This window comes from Saccopteryx leptura, chromosome 6 (genome assembly GCF_036850995.1).
Source record: "Saccopteryx leptura isolate mSacLep1 chromosome 6, mSacLep1_pri_phased_curated, whole genome shotgun sequence".
NCBI classification, from domain to species: domain Eukaryota; kingdom Metazoa; phylum Chordata; class Mammalia; order Chiroptera; family Emballonuridae; genus Saccopteryx; species Saccopteryx leptura.
In genome coordinates, this window is record NC_089508.1 from 126972292 (window position 1) to 126991906 (window position 19615).

Here is a 19615-nt window from a genome sequence, read left to right on the forward strand (position 1 = left end):
TCGTTAGATTTATTCCTAGGTATTTTATTTTTTTGGTTGCAATGGTAAAGGGGATTGATTCCTTGATTTCTCTTTCTGACAGTTCATTATTAGTGTATAAAAATGCCTCTGATTTCTGAGTATTGATTTTATATCCTGCCACCTTGCCGAATTCATTTATCAGGTCTAGTAGTTTTTTGACTGAGACTTTAGGGTTTTCTATATACAATATCATATCATCTGCAAATAATGATAGTTTTACTTCTTCTTTTCCAATTTGGATGCCTTTTATTTCCTTTTCTTGTCTGATTGCTGTGGCTAGAACTTCCAGAACTATGTTGAATAAGAGTGGTGAAAGGGGGCACCCCTGTCTTGTTCCTGATCTTAAGGGGATTGCTTTTAATTTTTTCCCATTGAGTATGATGTTGGCTGTGGGTTTGTCATAGATGGCCTTTATCATGTTGAGGTATGTTCCCTGTATTCCCACTTTGCTGAGAGTTTTGATCATGAATGGGTGCTGGACTTTATCAAATGTTTTTTCTGCATCTATTGAAATTATCATGTGGTTTTTCTCCTTTCTTTTGTTTATGTGATGAATCACATTGATTGATTTGCGAATATTGTACCAGCCTTGCCTCCCAAGAGTAAATCCCACTTGATCATGGTGTATGATTTTTTTCATATATTGCTGGATCCGATTTGCTAATATTTTGTTGAGGATTTTTGCATGGAAGTTCATCAGGGATATTGGCCTATAATTTTCTTTTTTTGTGTTGTCTTTGCCTGGTTTTGGAATCAGAATTATGCTCGCCTCATAAAAGGAGTTTGGAAGTCTTCCTTCCTCTTGAATTTTTTTTTTTTTTTTTTCATTTTTCTGAAGCTGGAAACGGGGAGAGACAGTCAGACAGACTCCCACATGCGCCCGACCGGGATCCACCCGGCACGCCCACCATGGGGCGACGCTCTGCCCACCAGGGGGCGATGCTCTGCCCATCCTGGGCGTCGCCATATTGCGACCAGAGCCACTTTAGCGCCTGGGGCAGAGGCCACAGAGCCATCCCCAGCGCCCGGGCCATCTTTGCTCCAATGGAGCCTTGGCTGCGGGAGGGGAAGAGAGAGACAGAGAGGAAGGTGCGGCGGAGGGGTGGAGAAGCAAATGGGCGCTTCTCCTGTGTGCCCTGGCCGGGAATCGAACCCGGGTCCTCCGCACGCTAGGCCGACGCTCTACCGCTGAGCCAACCAGCCAGGGCTTGAATTTTTTGAAATAGCTTGAGAAGGATAGGAGTTAGTTCTTCTTTGAATATTTGGTAGAATTCACTTGTGAAGACATCAGGCCCAGGACTTTTCTTTTTTGGGAGTTTTTTGATAGCTGTTTCAATCTCATTTGTTGTAATTGGTCTGTTTAGGTTTTCTGATTCTTCCAGATTGATTTTTGGAAGATTATATGATTCAAGGAATTTGTCCATTTCATCTAGGTTGTCTAGTTTTTTGGCGTACAGTTCTTCATAGTATTTTCTTACAATGTTTTGTATTTCTGTTGTGTCAGTTGTTATTTCTCCACTCTGGTTTCTAATTTTATTTATTTGAGTCCTCTCTCTTTTTTTCTTGGTGAGTCTCATTAAAGGTTCATCAATCTTGTTTACCTTTTCAAAGAACCAGCTCCTGGTTTCATTGATCCTCTGTATTGTTTCTTTAACCTCTATGTTATTTATTTCTGCTCTGATCTTTATTATTTCCTTCCTTCTACTAGCTCTGGGCTTTACTTGCTGTTCTTTTTCTAGTTCTTTTAGATGCAGGGTTAAGTTGTTTATTTGAGCTTTTTCTAGCTTCTTGAGATATGCCTGTAATGCTATAAACTTCCCTCTCAGGACTGCTTTTGCTGTGTTCCATAAATTTTGAGTTGGTGTATGCTCATTATCGTTTGTTTCTAGAAATTTTTTAATTTCTTCTTTGATCTCAATGTTAACCCATTCATTATTTAATAACGTGCTATTTAGTTTCCAAGTTTTTGAATGTTTTTCAATTTTTCTATTGTGGTTGATTTCTAGTTTAATGCCATTGTGATCAGAGAAAGTGCTCAATATGATTTCAATCTTCTTAAATTTGTTGAGCCCGCTTTTGTGCCCTAACATGTGGTCTATTCTAGAGAATGTACCATGAGCACTTGAAAAGAATGTATATTCTGCTGTTTTAGGGTGAAAGGTTCTGAAGATATCTATTAAATCAAGTTGATCTAATATGTCCTTTAAGTCTGCTGTTTCTTTGTTAATTTTCTTTCTTGAGGATCTATCTAATGATGTTAATGGGGTATTGAAATCCCTACTATTATAGTATTGCTGTTGATCTCACCCTTTAAGTCCATCAAAGTCTGCTTTATATATTTTGGTGCTCCTATATTAGGTGCGTAGATATTTATAATGGTTATATATTCCTTTTGGATTGCTCCCTTTATCATTATGTAGTGACCTTCTTTATCTCTAACTATGGTCTTTGTTTTAAAGTCCATTTTGTCTGATATAAGTATTGCTACCCCAGCTTTTTTTTCATTTCCATTTGCGTGAAATATTTTTTTCCATCCTTTTATCTTCAGTCTGTGTACATCTTTTGATTTAAGGTGTGTCTCTTGTAGACAGCATATGTATGGGTCCTGTTTTCTTATCCATGCAGCTACCCTATGTCTCTTGATCGGATCATTTAATCCATTAACATTTAAGGTTACTACTGATATGTAATTGTTTATTGCCATTTTTTTTCTTTAAAACTGTATTCCTCTTTTGCTATATTCTTTTTTCCTTTGATCTGTTTACAACAGGTCCCTTAGCATTTCTTGCAGCCTTGGTTTGGTTGCAGTGAATTCTTTGAGTTTTTTTTTTGTCTGTAAAGCTTTTTATTTCTCCTTCAATTTTAAACGATAACCTTGCTGGATAAAGTAGTCTTGGTTGTTGATTCTTGTTCTGCATTACTTTGAATATTTCTTGCCATTCCCTTCTGGCCTCAAGTGTTTCTGTTGAGAAGTCAGAAGTCATCCTTATGGGGGCTCCTTTGTAGGTGATAGTCTTTTTTTCTCTAGCAGCTTTTAATATTTTCTCTTTATCATTTAGCTTTGGTATTTTAATTATGACGTGTCTTGGTGTTGGTTTCTTTGGGTTTCTCCTTAATGGAGTTCTCTGTGCTTCCTGAACATGTGAAATGTTTTCCTGCCTTAATTGGGGGAAGTTTTCTGCTATAATATGTTTGAACAAAGTCTCTATCCCTTGTTCTTTCTCTTCTTCTTCAGGAACCCCTATGATGCGGATGTTATTTTTCTTCATGTTGTCACAGAGCTCTCTTAGAGTTTCCTCAGACTTTTTGAGTCTCTTTTCTTTTTTCTGCTCTGCTTCCATGTCTTTATTTATCGTGTCCTCTAACTCACTGATTCGATTCTCTGCTTCATCCATCCTGCTTTTAATTCCTTCCATTGTATTCTTTATTTCAGATATTGTATTTGTCATTTCTGACTGATTCTTTTTTATTATTTCAATGTCCTTTTTTATATTTGTTATCTCTTTATTTAGGTTTTTGTAATGGCCATCTATGGTTGTTCTAATATCTTTGAGCATCCTAACAATCGTTATTTTAAACTCTGCATCTGGTAATTTGGTAATATCTGATTCACTTAGGTCCTTTTCTGGGGATTTCTCTTGGTTTATTTGTGTTGTATTTCTCTGCCTCCACATTTTCTCTTCACGGGAGTGGCTGTGATCACGCGCTCGGGTGCACAAGCGTTGGTGGCCTTGGCCTTTGCCCCGCCCCCGTGTGTGATGTTATGCTCGGTCCTGAGGGCACTGGCGAGCACCTTTGCTCAGCTGCGGGTCTCCACCTATTTCTAAGCTTTCGCCCTGACCTTGCAGGAGTATCCCACTCAAGGAACAGCTGCTAGCCTTGGCTCTCTCGCCGGGCAGGGCTGCGTGCCCAAGCTCAGCCCCGTAGCGGAACTCCGCCTCTTCTGGGCTTTTGGATCCACCCCTGCGGGAGGAGCCGGCTACCAAGTCAGACCGCAAGCCTAGGTTGCACAGGCGGGGCAGGGCTGTGCTCCTCTGCCCTTGCTCAGGGGCTGGTCTCCACCCTTTCCAGGGTTCCCGCCCTTCTCCCGCAGGCTGGATTACAGGCTGCTGGCAGCTGAGCTTGACCGCTTTTGCATGCCCCCTTCTCCCCAGCCGGGCAAGATTGAGCTCACACCTGAGCCTAGTGGTGGCCAGCTGGCTTCCGCCCCTGCCAGCAGAACCACGCTTTTGTCTCCCGCTGCTGCCCGCCCTCCGGCGGGCCCTCAGCCGCGTGGGTAAGGGCGTTGCAGCTCGGACCCTAAGACTCACTACTGTAGACCCGAAAGCTCCCTCCTTCTATGTGACTCTGCTCTGAATGCCGCGGGGGAGCTTGTTTGGCTGCTCTCCTGCTTCCCTTTGCTGGTATTGCTTGTTTCTGGGGGAAATATTCACTTCAGCTTTGGGGAGTGACTCGTCCCAGGGGTTAGGGTGGCTATCTCCCAAAATGTTTCTCCCTGTGCCTCCCAGATTACACTCTCTTCCTGTTACTCTGGTCCTCTCCTCTCTCCCCCGCCCCGTCCCCAGGAGCCCCAGGTGAGTGGTTATGAGAGAGATGTTCTGCGCGGTCCCTTTAAGAAGGATCCTGGGTCTGAGAAATCAGACTCTTTCTCACAAACAGTATCCTGACTTGTTTCCAGCTAAATACTGTCCTTATGCCTCTTCTGGGCTCTGGGGCTGCAGGCTGGGGCTTTGTTCCTGGGGCTCAGGACCCTTTCCCCTCTGCTAAACTCACTTCCCACCACGCGAGTCTCTCCCTGCTGCCGTTCACTCTGGGGAGCTGGGCAGCCCTCTCTGCGTTTCCGCGTTTCTGCTTTTCCTACCAGTCTCGGTGTGGCTTCTTCAGTGTTCCTTGGTTGAAGAGTCTTCTTAGTTTCTGGATTTTCCTTTTTAATCCATTCTGCTACTCTGTGCCTTTTTATTGGTGAATTTAATCCGTTTACATTTAGTGTAATTATTGACACTTGTGGGTTCCCTATTGCCATTTTATACATTGCTTTTTGTTAGTTTTGTGTCTTGTTTGATTCTTCTCTTTTGTTTTTCTATCCTTTGTTTGGTTTTTTTGGTTGTATTCCATACTTCTTTCCTCTGTTGCTATCTTTTTTAAATCATGTGCTTCTGTGGTGGTTTTTTCAAGGGTGGTTACCATTAAGTAATGAAAAGGGCTCCTACCCTGTTCACTGTAGTGCACTATCTTGTGAGTACTGCTGCACTCCATTGTCCTTTGCTACTGTTAATCTCCATCCTCTCCCCCTTTTTTTTGCTTTTGTTGTCACAGTTTAAATTTGGTTTTATTGTGTTCTTGGTGGAGCTTTTACTTGTGGTTTTGTTTTGTTTTGTTCTTTGTATCTGTTTGGAAAACCCCCTTTAGTAATTCCTGGAGTTGGGGGTTTCTGATGATAAATTCCCTCATCTTTTCTGTATCTGTAAATGTTTTTATTTCTCCTTCATATTTGAAAGATAGCTTTGATGAGTATAGTATAGAAATAGTCTTTTGACCTGTGTTGATTAGCTAGGTGCTCAGTATATGAGAACAATTAAATGCCACATTCATGTTTTAGCTACTTTCCTGGGTATTATATTTCAGAATAAAAAGGTGAATATATATATACATATTCCCAGTGTCTGGTATGGGGTGGGTGCAAAGAGGGAGCTCAAGCAACACTGACTGGTCACATATTAAATGGCCAGCATGGGAGGGCTGTTGGGAGAGATGGAGCTGGGAGTGAGAATGGGATTGGGGGAGCTAAGTAAATGTCCCATTCTTCACCCACCCAAGCTACCAATGCTTGGGGAAGGGCTAGATCAATGTGAGCTATCTGGTCTCAAAAACATGTTACATTTTAACTGAGTCTTGAAAAATAAACAAGATTGATAAATGGGGGAGGGGGAACAGAGTTATTATAGCTTGGGTGATGACAGTAATGTGGGAAATGCTGACGTGTTAGCAAATGATCCACACTGGAGTGCATCAGTTGGAATTCAGTCAGTGTATTGCTCTGCCTTTTCTTACATGGCATTCTGCAGGTGTTGCCCACCGCTCTACCCTTATCAGCGCAGAGGCTCTTGTAGGGCAGATGAGGCCATGCCTCCACCATGGGGCCCAGCCCAGAGCACTGCACTCAGTGGCTTTAGCTGAATGCCCCTCCGCTCATCAGCTTCTCTGTCAGCAGTGCTCCTCTCTGTGACCATCTGGGCTCCAGGTGGCGGCAGTTCTCCCAGATGTCCAGGTTGCAGTTGTTTCACAAGTTCAAGTACACTATTCCATCCTGGCTGTCCCATGAGGCCCCAACCCTTCTTCATTTTGTTCCCCTTAGTCCCCCATACTTTCAGCAACCCCCATGCAATTAATGTGCCGTGTAATTTGTTTCCCTGGAACTGTATGATTAAGCGCAAGGTATCGCAAAGCCTTTTACAGTAATTACCGGGGAGAGGCTTGGTGGGTATGAACGGTGCATGTGGAGGGAGGTGTAATCTGGCTCTTGGACACTTTGTGATTAAAAATCTCTCTAACTGCGCCTGCCTTCATTTGCATTTCCAAATTTTCAGGTTAGAGGGTGTTTGAGTTGATTGGATAATGGGTTAGCAGTGTCCACTCTCTAATTGAGACCAGGTTGTGTCTTTGTGAAAGTGCTCACGTAATCGCCTCTATCTGAATCATTCTACTCTATCTGAATCATTCTAATTGCATTTTGAGGGTGCTGCAGGGGCCACTTTGAAGAAGTGGCTGTCTTGTATAAGGGAAAAAACTCTGAGCAAGATGGAGAGAAGCAGGGCCAGGCACATTCGGAGGCTACTTAGTCCCATGTGCTGCCATAATGTAAACCTCAGAGGAGCAGGGACCTGCTGTCTTGTTGACCATTGTATAGCCTGGGCCTAGAAAAATGGCTGCCACCATTCTCAGTGCTGGCCTTTGAGGCTCCGTAAGCAGTTCTTGAATGCACCAATGAGCCAATGAACAGATGAATGAATGAACGAGTGAGTGAATCATTCAGCTCTGTTGTCATACTGATGACTCAATGAGGTAGTCTGCATGGTCACTTAGATAAGTTTTAATCCCATATTTCAAAACATGAGATTGGGATAAATTGAATTTAGAGGATGAGAAGGTTCTGGACATAGGAGAAGTGAGGTAGAACAGTTCTCATGTTCCTCCAAGCATATGCTTTCATAACAAGCCTCCCATTGCGACTGGGAAGGCCATCTCCCAACAAATATTTGCTTTTCTAATTGCCATCTCATTTCTACATCAGTAATTCCACGTGTTAAAAACTTTAATGTTGTCCTGGCTGGGTGGCTCAGAGGTAGAGTGTCGGCCCTGCATGTGGATGTGCTGGGTTTGATTCCTGGTCAGGGCACACAGGAGAAGTGACCATCTGCTTCTCCACCCTTCCCCCTCTCCCTTCTCTCTAGCTCTCTGTTCTCCTGCAGCCATGACTCAGTTGGAGAATGTTGGCCCCAGGTGCAGAGGATGGCTTCATGGCCTCGCCTCAAGCACTAAAATAGTTCAGTTGCCAAGCAATAAAGCAATGGCCCCAGATGGGCAGCTCACCACCTGGTAGGGGGCTTGCCAGATGGATCCTGGTCGGGCGCATGCGGGAGTCTGTCTCTCTGCCTCCTCACTTCTCACTTAATAAAAAATTTAAAAAAACTTTTATGTAAAATTCTCTCCTCATACCAACTCTAGCTCATCTAAAACATACTCCTCCCTCTAGCCATGCATCTCTATGCTAACTCTAATCTGTTTCTTTTTCTCTTAAATCTAATAATAATCCTGACTGCAGAGAAAGACTCTGTGTTATGGCGGGTAAACAATCTTGGGTATATTCACTACAAACACTTAGACATAAAATATAACAGATATTTTTTTTTAATCTATGGTCAAGCTTACAAGACAGAAAAGGGAATCTTTCATTAGATATAAGAGACTTAAAAGCAAAACCACAATGACATACTATTCTACTAAGGTGACTATAATTTAAAAAACAACAACACAGAAAATATGAGTGTTGGTGAGGATGTAGAGAGATTGGGACCCTTACATATTGCTGGTAAGAATGTAAAATTATGCAGTTGCTGTGGAAAAAAGTTTGGCAGTTTCTCAAACATTAAGCATAGAATTATTACACGATCCAGCAACCGCACCCAAAGGAATTGAAAAAACACATGCTCAAACAAAAACTTGTATGTGAATGTTCATAGAAGCATTGTTCATAATCACCAAAAGGTATAAGCAATCTAAATGTTCATCACATCATGATTGGGTAAACAAAAGATTGTATAGTCATGCAATGGAATATTAATACATTTATCTCAGGCCACTTTTCCTGCCATAAAGGTTGGTGACCAGGTACCCTGCCTGGAGTTCCATCTTCCAGGAGGTTTTATGGTCTTGAGTGGAGCTGTATGGGTCAGCGGTCCATCTCTGGCTCAAATCAAGACCGCTACAAATCAAGACATTCCATTCATGTATCAGATCCAATTTTTTTCCTGCATACGTTTGCTGATCATACAGGACTTCCCATGAGGTCTGAGGTCTGTGATGATGGAGAGGTATGGGTGTAACGGAGGGAAGTGGCCTGGGTTTTGGGACACTTGGTAGTATCAATTCCTTGAACCCTCCAGTTTTGTTGGAGCTTGTTTCCACCACACGATGGATTGCGGTTGGGCCTCTCAAGTTTGTGACTTGGATATGGCAGGTTTGGATTTATGAAGGTCAGATCCAGTTACACAGTAATCTGATGCCCCCTGGTCATACATTCAGTTCCTACCAGGGCTCAATAATATGCCAGGGCTGTTCTTTGAATGGCAGCTCTCTCTGCTGCTGCTGACAGCACAGCCTTGCTCCAGAACCTTAAGGCTTTGTGCTGCTACTATTCTCCTAACAGAACTTGCCCGAGACCCCGCCCCCACACAGCTCCCTTCTCTACCATGAATACCTCCAGCCCTACTGACACTGCTGGGTTACAAGACCCCAGGAGCTTTGGCAGCAGCCTGGACCTGCTGAGGAATGCTGTCTTACTCCAGACCCCACTCAACACCAACAACCCTCTGATAAACAGGAATGAACAAGACTCCCAACCACATTATGAGCTATTCTTAAAATCCCGAGAGGCCTTTGACCAAGCCCTGTGTTCCCTTTTCAATGCTGGGGGGACAAGGGCAAGAGTCCCTCCTTTACTTTGGAGGAGATATTCCAACGTTTCTCAGGCTGTTGCACACCTGAACACTTCACAGGTGTGTTAGACCCACATTTTTGAAGGAGTTACCTCCCACCCTCTAGCACTCAGAGGCACTGCTTTACCGGGGCTTCCAGAATACTTAGCATTCCTACTTACCTGCTTTGATGATCAACGTGGTGTCATCAAGACAATGGACGAGCGGGAAGTTTTTTTGTAATGTCAGAATAATCAAGGTCCCTCTGGACTACACTGGGGAAGAGAGTAGGAGAGCTCATCGAGTTTGGGCCCAAGACTGTGAATGTATACTGCTCTCTGTCCTGGATCAAAGCAAAATGTTGTTCATATACTTTCCTCATGAAGATAAAAAATGACACCTTCACCAGATGCGTTCCCAGTACCACAAGCTGGATTGTTCTTCAGTAAAAACACTGTTATCTGTCACCATTTCCGGGACTGGGCTTACCACTTGTTTAATTTTATGATCAGCTGCCATCATTTGCCTTGACCTGTTTGATTTTTGATGTCCTTCAGAGTGACACTGGTCTCTGCTACTCCAGCCAGGAGGCAGTATTACTTCTAATTTACTATCTTGGTTGGGGGAGGGCAGGTAAGGGGCTTCTCTTTGGCCAAGTTAATAATTCTTACCCCACAAGCTAGGGAGCCAGTGGCTAAGTATACTCATCTCTCTCTCTCTCTCTCTCTCTCTCTCTCTCTCTCTTTTAATTAAGTGGGAGGTAGGGAGGCAGAGACAAACTCCTGCATGCGCCCCAACCAGGATCCACCTGGTAGGCCCTCTATGGGACAATGCTCTGCCCATCTGGGGCGTTGCTCCATTGCTCGGTAACTGAGCTATATTTTAGCACCTGAGATGAGGCCATGGAGCCATTTTCAGTGCCCGGGACCAAGTTGCTCAAACTATTTAAGCCATGGCTGCTGGAGGAGAAAAGAGTTGGTGGGGGGAGAGGGGTGGAGAAGCAGATGGGTGCTTCTCCTGTGTGCCCTGACTGGGCCTAAATACATCCATCTCAATAATGCTTTCAGAGACTGAGAAAATGAACTTGGATCAGGACTCCATGTGACACCTGGCCTCCATCCATCCAGCCCTAAGCATGATGACCATGATGGCAGATTGGGGGTCCATATAACATCAGTGTCAGCTCAGAGCTTATATCTAACAGCCTTCAAAGACCTGGATAGTCTCTTGCACTTGGCTCACAATTACTCTGAGAAACGTCTGTAGGTCCCTTTAGAGGGGAGATCGGGAGAATGCTGCGCACAGTTGACATGACATTGCCGGATTTTCCAAAGGGGATCTAGCCCCCTTCCAACCAAGTGCTCCAAAAACTAGCTCAGGTTTGGAAAACAGGTGAGGAATTACAATCTCTTCCCACTGTGGTCAACCTTCTGCTTACCCTCTCTGCATCTGTTTTGATCATGATAGTTAAGCAACATTCTCATGCACTGTCCCTTTATCTCTTCCCTGGAAACATGGCTGTCTGTTAGCCACTGCCTGATCCCTGTAGACCAAGGCCCTGAATTTCTATCTGGCCTTGTTGCTTATCATGGTAATTACACCAGTGGTGAGATTCAAATAATTTAACAACCAGTTCTCGGCCGAAATGACCATTTTAAGCATAAAAAAAGTGATATACCAAAAGGTAGTTTATTATTTCATGCATTTAATACTTAAATAAGAACAGTAAAAGAGGTACACAAAACTAGATTATATTATAAGAAATAGTTTTAAAATATTAGTGAAAAAATATTAAATAATATCTGACAAAACTGTTATTTAAGATATTTTCATGTTGTTCTTTTTTTAAATTTTTTATTTATTCATTTTAGAGAGGAGAGGGAGAGACAGAGAGAGAAAGGGGGAGGAGCTGGAAGCATCAACTCCCATATGTGCCTTGAGCAGGCAAGCCCAGGGTTTCAAACCGGCGACCTCAGCATTTCCAGATCGACGCTTTATCCACTGCGCCACCACAGGTCAGGCTTCATATTGTTCTTGATTGGCATCCTCACTTGCAATTTTTTCACCTATGGATGGAATGAACATTACTACAGGTGCTTAGAACACGCTATTGTGCAGGTGAACATTAAAAAAGAGTAATGAATATAAATTTGTGATTTCCACATTGGGCAGCTGCTCAGGCACTCTTGTTAGAGAGAAGAACCCTGATTACAAGTGCCATTTTAACTACTGGTTTGCCGAACTCAACAAAATATTAGGTATCAGTTCTGCCAAACCAGTATGAACTGGCTGAATCCCACCACCGAATTATACCTGCATTGTTTCTGAAATTTAAGCACTACCTCCTGGCCACTCTGTTCCGGGATTCTATCATCTCGTCGACACCAGGGACCCGGGTATCAGAGCATCTCTTACCACCACCAATCCTGACCTGCAGCAGACAGGCATCCCTGAGCCAGCTTACTAGCATATTCCTCATTACCTTAATGAAGGAAGTTGTCTGCTGCCTTCCCAGAAAGCCCCATCAGCTGGCAAACTCTCTGGGATTGATCAGTATAAATCCATTTTAACATGCTCCTCCTTAATACTCCACTAAGTTATCTTTCCATATTCCCTACAGACCAGTGGTTTTCAACCGCTGATCCCCAGATGAGTCTATAGTCATGGGGTCTATAATCTTCATACAACATCAGGGTGGCGAACTCTTTTCGTGGACTAGCATAAGATTTTTTTAATGAACTGGTACCGGCCTGCAGACTGGCGTTGAGAAATCACAGCATAAACCATCGTTAACTCTAAGCTTCAAAGAGCCACTATGAAGACCAACTCCAGGCATTCTTGCTGGGATTGTTAAATTTGAAGTTATAGAAGTATCGCCACAGCATTAAATCTTCCATTCCAGCCTTCTAGTCCAACTTCTTTTGTCTAGATAATTTGCAATCCATTTCTACCTATGTTCCTTCACATGCTGGCCATGTCCTACAGCTTTTTGGGGGATAACCCTTTTTGCTCCGTAGCAATAATACTTCCCCACTGAAGCCATGCTAAGACCTGATGTCGGTTCTCAGTCCAGGGGAGGCCATTGGGAGGCTGTGCTCCTAGCAAGTGTGGGGGGCACCCCTGCTGACTCAGAGGGCTCCAGGTTTTCAAAGGTATCTGCCCAAATACCTGCATCCATGTACCAGGGTCCCAATCTCACCTTACCAGGGCACTGACCTTAGCACAGACTTGTTAAGGCTGTGAATTCATCTTCCTTTGCAATAAAATCTTGGCCTAATTTCCAGCACAATCTGTCCCCTAGTGGAAGGATCACTTTAGACATTGTCATGTGGCTCTATGGCCTGCAAAATGTGTCTTGATTTGATAGTAGGCCAACATGGGCTTGGTGTTTTTTCCGTCCCGATCTCTATGGCAGTTAACAATAGCCAAACAACTTCCCTTTCAATTGCAGGAAATAGAAAACTCAGTTTGCACTCTCTTGAAAATTAAAGGACATGTACTGGCTCCCATAATTAAAAAGGTCACAGGTAGGTGAAGGCTGATTTTGGTTCAGAGGTTCGGTGGTGCCATTGGGGATCCACGTCCTTTCTTCTCTCTGATCTGCCTCCCAAGACTCCAGCATAACCTCAAGGCTGGGTCCCTTCATAGTGTCAAACGGCTCCAGTGGCTCCAGGCTGTGTATCTTACTCACCCCGTGTCCCTGAGGGAGGCCCGCTCTCCCTGTTGCTCTCTCAGAAGAAGAGGTCATTTTTTCCCCCTGTGTATGCCTTAGATACCCAGCCCAAGGCTCTGTGGGCATGTCATGTCACCTCTCCATCTCAAAGTCACTCTCCTGATCACTTCAGAATAAGAGGGCCAGCCATAGGCTACGGGGAGATGGGGAGATGTCTGAAGAAAGGCCTGGGTGTTGTTCTAACGCCTGATGAAGCAGCGATTCCACATTTTTGCAATGAACGTGTGTTTCTTTGGAAAGTTTAGAAACTATAGGTGTAAATGTATAAATAAATGTATCACCCTGGCTAGATAGCTTGGCTGATTAGAGCACTGTCCGGAAGCACCAAGGTTGCCGGTTCAATACCTGGTCAGGGCACATGCAGGAACAGATCAGTGTTCCTGGTCTCTCTCCTCTCCTCTCTCTAAAATCAATAAAATAAAAATTAAAAGAAAGGAAGAAAGACTATTAAAAAATAAATGTATCATACACCAATGTCTACATGTATAATACATTTATTTACATATACATAAATATGTTATGATGAGCTCTTTTATACTCATAATAATAACTCTTTCTATGCAGGAAAAAGTAACAAACCCCTCTTACCAGCCTTTTCCACAGTAATGTGTAGAACAAGACTAGGCTTCTAAAATCAGCCTTCACCCTGATAATACAAATCAGGGGTGATATTTAGAATATTTAATCAGCAGAATGGAAAAATTATCCATCAATCTAACTGCCCACCCAACCAATCAAGGGGTCGCTGGCCATTACACTGCTCAGTGACCTTCAGCCCTGCTGTAGTTATAACTTAGGAGTTGCCATCAACTATCAGGTGTCAGCCACCAATGCTGGGCACCTTGTAGCCAGGGACCCTTCAGCTCTACCCAGCCCATCACTGAGCCAGGACACAGGGATCCCCACTACCAGACACAGCTTCAAAGCAGGTCAGGATGGTCACTGTCAAACACTGAGGGAAGTGTGGACTAAAGGGCATGAAAATAAAACTCAGCGGAAGTCTCCCTGGTCCTCAGTTGCTTTTAGGGAAGAATGATAGCAGCAGAACCAAGACAAACCGGTGACAATATGAGCTGAGTCACTTCAAACTGTGTCATCTTGGGCAAGCCACCTCACCTCGTCACAGTGGGACACTCACATCTATAAAATAAGTAATATGAGAATTGCTTTGCCTGACCAGGCGGTGGCGCAGTGGATAGAGCGTCGGACTGGGATGCCAAGGACCCAGGTTCGAGACCTCAAGGTCGCCTGCTTGAGCGCAGGCTCATCTGGTTTGAGCAAAGCTCACCAGCTTGGACCCAAGGTTGCTGGCTCGAGCAAGGGGTTACTCAGTCTGCTGAAGGCCCCCGGTCAAGGCACATGTGAGAAAGCAATTGATGAACAACTAAGGTGTCACAATGCGTAACGAAAAACTAAAGATTGATGCTTCTCATCTCTCCGTTCCGGTTTGTCTCTGACTCTCTCTTTGCCTCTGTAAAAAAAAAAAAAAAAAAAAAAAAAGAATTGCCTTGACAACTGGTTATGAACATTTAGAGGTGGTGGAAACCCAGTGTCCAGCTCAGTGCTTGGCACATAGTAGGGAGTTCGTCAATAAATATCTCTTAGTACCATCTCAAGAGACTGGTTAAATAAAACCTCAGACAACCCAGGGACTTACAAATGTACTTGTAGGGAGATTAGCTTTCTGATTTCCAAAATAAAGAAACTCAGCCACCAGCTTCTCCATAAATCCACCCTCATTTGGGAGCTTGAACTATCCATCCATTGGCACTGCCTCATCTCTATAAATATAACGGGCTGACAGACGCGAGTGCCAAAAATCGCTTTCTCGGAGCTAGGGTTTCTGACAGCTTGACTTCCACAAGCTGTTCAAGAGTCATTTTCAGGGGCATTTCGCTGTCAATCATGTATGTGCACTGTGGACTGTCCCGGCCTGCCCTAACCCAAGATCATGAGAAGGGCAGGGGCAACATTTGCTTCTTGGGAAATTAGCACACTAATTCATGACTTGTAAAAAGAGGCTGAGAGAAAGGACTGTGGTGCTAAATGAAGAAGGGGAGCTATTTTTTTTTTATAAATTTTTATTAATGTTGATGGGATGACATTAATAATTCAGGGTACATATATTCAAAGAAAACATGTCTAGGTTATCTTGTCATTAAATTATGTTGCATACCCCTCACCCAGAGTCAGATTGTCCTCCATCACCCTCTGTCTAGTTTTCTCTGTGCCCCTCCCCCTCCCCCTAACTCTCTCCCTCCCTCCCTCCTGCGTCCTCCCTCCCCCCACCCCTGGTAACCACCACTCTCTTGTCCATGTCTCTTAGTCTCGTTTTTATGTTCCACCAATGTATGGAATCATGTAGTTCTTGTTTTTTTCTGATTTACTTATTTCACTCCGTATAATGTTATCAAGATCCCACCATTTTGCTGTAAATGATCTGATGTCATCATTTCTTATGGCTGAGTAGTATTCCATAGTGTATATGTGCCACATCTTCTTTATCCAGTCTTCTATTGAAGGGTTTTTTGGTTGTTTCCATGTCTTGGCCACTGTGAACAGTGCTGCAATGAACATGGGGCTACATGTGTCTTTACGTATCAATGATTCTGAGGTTTTGGGGTATATACCCAGTAGAGGGATTGCTGGGTCATAAGGTAGTTCTATTTGCAGTTTTTTGAGGAACCACCATACTTTCCTCCATAATGGTTGTACTACTTTACATTCCCACCAACAGTGTATGAGGGTTCCTTTTTCTCCACAGCCTCTCCAACATTTGCTATTACCCGTCTTGTTGATAATAGCTAATCTAACAGGGGTGAGGTGGTATCTCATTGTAGTTTTGATTTGCATTTCTCTAATAACTAATGAAGCTGAGCATCTTTTCATATATCTGTTGGCCATTTGTATTTCTTCCTGGGAGAAGTGTCTGTTCATGTCCTCTTCCCATTTTTTTATTGGATTGTTTGTTTGTTTGTTGTTGAGTTTTATGAGTTCTTTGTAAATTTTGGATATTAGGCCCTTATCTGAGCTGTTGTTTGAAAATATCAGTTCCCATTTAGTTGGCTGTCTGTTTATTTTGATATCAGTTTCTCTTGCTGAGCAAAAACTTTTTATTCTGATGTAGTCCCATTCATTTATCTTTGCCTTCACTTCTCTTGCCATTGGGGTCAAGTTCATAAAATGTTCTTTAAAACCCAGGTCCATGAGTTTAGTGGAAAGGGAGCTATTTTTATCCAGAACTCCCTATACGGCAGACCCTGTGTTGCCTTGCAGAATATTCCAAAGAATCCAGGAAGCAGGTAATGGGTTCCCTCCCATCTTACCGGTGAAGAAATGGAGGCTCAGAAATGCTAACTAACCTGCCTTACCTGGCAAGGTGAAGAGCTCACTTCCAAATTTAGGGCTCTTTGACAACAGGTTTCTTCCCTTATTTCTCAGAGGTAGTGCTATTGGTATTTTGGGCAAGATATGTTTTATTGCTTGGTGTATAACAACTTGTCCCTGGGCATTAAATGTCAGTAGTGGGTCCAGATCATGTAACAGTTGAAACTGTACATTTTTAAACTGCCCCTTGTGGAGGGGTGGAGTAACCCCGGCTGAGAGCCACTTAGAGAGCTAGATCTAGTTGAGCAGTTTTCCACGTGGGGGCGGTGGTGGGGGGGAGTGCGCCCGGAGGCTCGGCAGGCTGTAACCACGCCACAAAATGAATATATTGAGTTACACCACAAGCGCCATGGCTATCATTTGGATTACCATGAGAAAAAGAGAAAGAGGGAAGGTCGAGAGGCTCATGAACGTTCAAAGAAAGCAAAAAAGATGATTGGTCTGAAGGCTAAGCTCTACCATAAACAGCGCCATGCTGAGAAAATACAAATAAAAAAGACTATCAAGATGCATGAAAAGAGAAATACCAAACAAAAGAATGATGACAAGACTCCCCAGGGAGCAGTACCTGCATATCTATTGGACAGAGAGGGACAGTCCTGAGCTAAAGTCTTTCCAATATGATTAAGCAACAATGAAAAGAGAAAGCAGGAAAATGGGAAATCCCTTTGCGCAAAGTTCGTGCCCAGGGAGAAACAGAGGTATTAAAAGTTATTCGAACAGGTAAGAGAAAGAAAAAAGCGTGAAAGAGGATGGTTACCAAAGTCTGCTTTGTTGGAGATGGATTTACTCGAAAATCACCTAAATATGAAAGATTCATTAGGCCAATGGGCTTACGTTTCAAGAAGGCCCATGTAACACATCCTGAACTGAAAGCCACCTTTTGCCTGCCAATACTTGGTGTAAAGAAGAATCCCTCATCCCCACTTAATACAACTTTGGGTGTTATTACCAAAGGAAAATATGCCCAGGTTACCAACAATCCGGAAAATGATGGGTGCATAAATGCAGTCTTACTGGTCTGACAGCAGTTTGATACAAGTAATTCCTTACAATTGTTGAAGACTATGCACCAATCAGAACTCCTTTACTGTGGTGTTTCTGAGTACTATCACACAGCTTCCATGTCTCCAGTCATCCTGAGAACTATTTATTCTATTGTAAAGAACATTAAAATAACACAGTTTTACCAAAAAAAATTTTTTTTTAAAAATAGAGAGCTCAAACAACATCCTAGTTGAGAAACAGATTCTCACCAAGGGTAAGAAGAGAAAGGGGACCTTGCACACATACCTGTGACATTCTCACCGAGCGGGGGAACACATTTGAGAACCTGAGTGGCATGTTCCTCTATGCACAATGTGCATATGCAAACAAACGTGCACTTGAATTAGGTGTGCCCTTGAGTGTGCACAAGAGCGCGCAGGTCCCAGTTACCTGGGCCCTCTCCTCTTTCTCCATACGCAAACAAGTCCTCCTAAGTAGAACTCACATGCCTCCCTACCACGGGCTCCACATGGCACCTCCTCTCTCCCAGACAATGGCAATGGCCCTGCCTCTAGTGCCAGGTCCCACTGTCTAATCTGCTACCAGTACAATCTTGGTAAAATGCAAATCAGACCACATCACCTCTAACTCAGAATCCTCCCGTCATTGCCCTTGCCCACCACAATTTGAGGAGCGGACCCTGGATCTCACTGAAACCTTCAAAAAGAACACCATATGTAAAGCAGAGAAATGAAAACTGCTCTGTGGGCTCCGGAGGCTCCTCTGCCAGGCACACCTGGCCTCCAGAGATCTGTTCCCTACCCACTCTTCAGCAACATCTTTTAATGCTACAGAATCAGTGGGGTTTGGTGGCTGAGTTCAAGGATTCTAGAACCAACCTGCCTGCATTCTAGTCCTGGCCACTTAACTGGCTGTGTAAGCTTGGGCATGCTGCTTAACCACTCTGTGCTTGAGTTTTTTTTATTGATAAAATAGGGGTTCTTTTAAAGATTCGATTAGTTTATATTTGCGAAGCACATAAAACAGTTCCTGGCCCTGGCCTGTTGGCTCAATGGTAGAACATCGGCCTGGCATGTGGATGTCCTGGGTTCGATTCCCAGCCAGGGCACACAAGAGAAGCACCCATCTGCTTCTCCACCCTTTCTCCCCTCCTTCCTCTCTGTCTCTCTTTCTCTCTCCCCACTTCCCCTCCTACAGCCAAGGCTCCACTGGAGTGAAGTTGGCCCCTGGCACTGAGAATGGCTCCATGGCCTCTGCCTCAGGTGCTAAAATGGCTCCCGTTGTAATGGAGCAATGCCCCAGATGGACAGAGCATCACCCCTTGGTGGGCTTGCTGGGTGAATCCCAGTTGGGCACATGTGGGAATCTGTCTCTCTGCCTCCCCACTTCTCACTTCAGAAAAATACAATAAATAAATAAATAAAACAGTTCTTGTAAATTTAGTAAAGTGCTCAGTAAATGTTAATGTTTATGACTTTTCTTACATCTCAAGTTGCCCTGAGCTTCTCTAAGTTCCCTGAAACATTATGCTACCAGGTCTTTCACTGTATTTGTGGATGGATGTGCAGGGCTGCAAGACCTGGAGTCTTGAGGCTACTCAGAGGAAGGAGTTTTATTTTAAGGACACATGTGGGACTGGATCTGTCATCAAAAAGCCATTCTGGACCGGAGGGGACACTGTAAGCCCTAGGCATTCCAACCAGGTTCCCTCTTTCCTCTGAGCATTGGCTTTGCAGCTGGACAACCCAACCTGTATTCTCCAAATTCGTGAGGGATCCAGGCTGATGGGCTAAGTTTAATGCCTCCTTATTGGGAGAAGAACTTTGTGCTCAGGTGCTCCTTAGGACACTGTCTCCCTAACAGGAGACTACCAGTGGTCCCATCGGTGACCACTGTCCTTCAAAGGACAGCTGTGTGTCACTCCCCTGAGCCAGGTGCTGTGGATGAAGTAGTATATCTGGAAGGGACATCATGGTCACATGTCTAGCAACACATCTTGTGATTTCCACCAGAACAACCCCCTTCCTAATTCTCTGCCTAGCAAACTTTTTGGTTACCTATCTGGTTTCAACTCAAAGACAAACTCCTTGGTATCTCTTCCTAGATTCTCCTAGACAGAATTGGGCGCCGCCTCCGTGCCTGTAGGACCTGAGTACAACCCTCCACTGGAGGGCCTATCTGACTACTGTCTGTATTTCTGTCTAGTCACTTTTTCCCTTTAATTGAGATATAATTGTCTTATAACACCATAGAAGTTTTAGATTTACAACAT

The 19615-nt window shown here is 43.8% G+C and overlaps 1 pseudogene; it reads left to right on the forward strand.

Annotated features, from left to right (window-relative positions):
- The window catches only part of LOC136377167 (ribosome biogenesis protein NSA2 homolog pseudogene), a 54248-nt pseudogene extending 36799 nt beyond the window's left edge, over positions 1-17449 (forward strand).
- The last annotated feature ends 2166 nt before the right edge of the window (positions 17450-19615 follow it).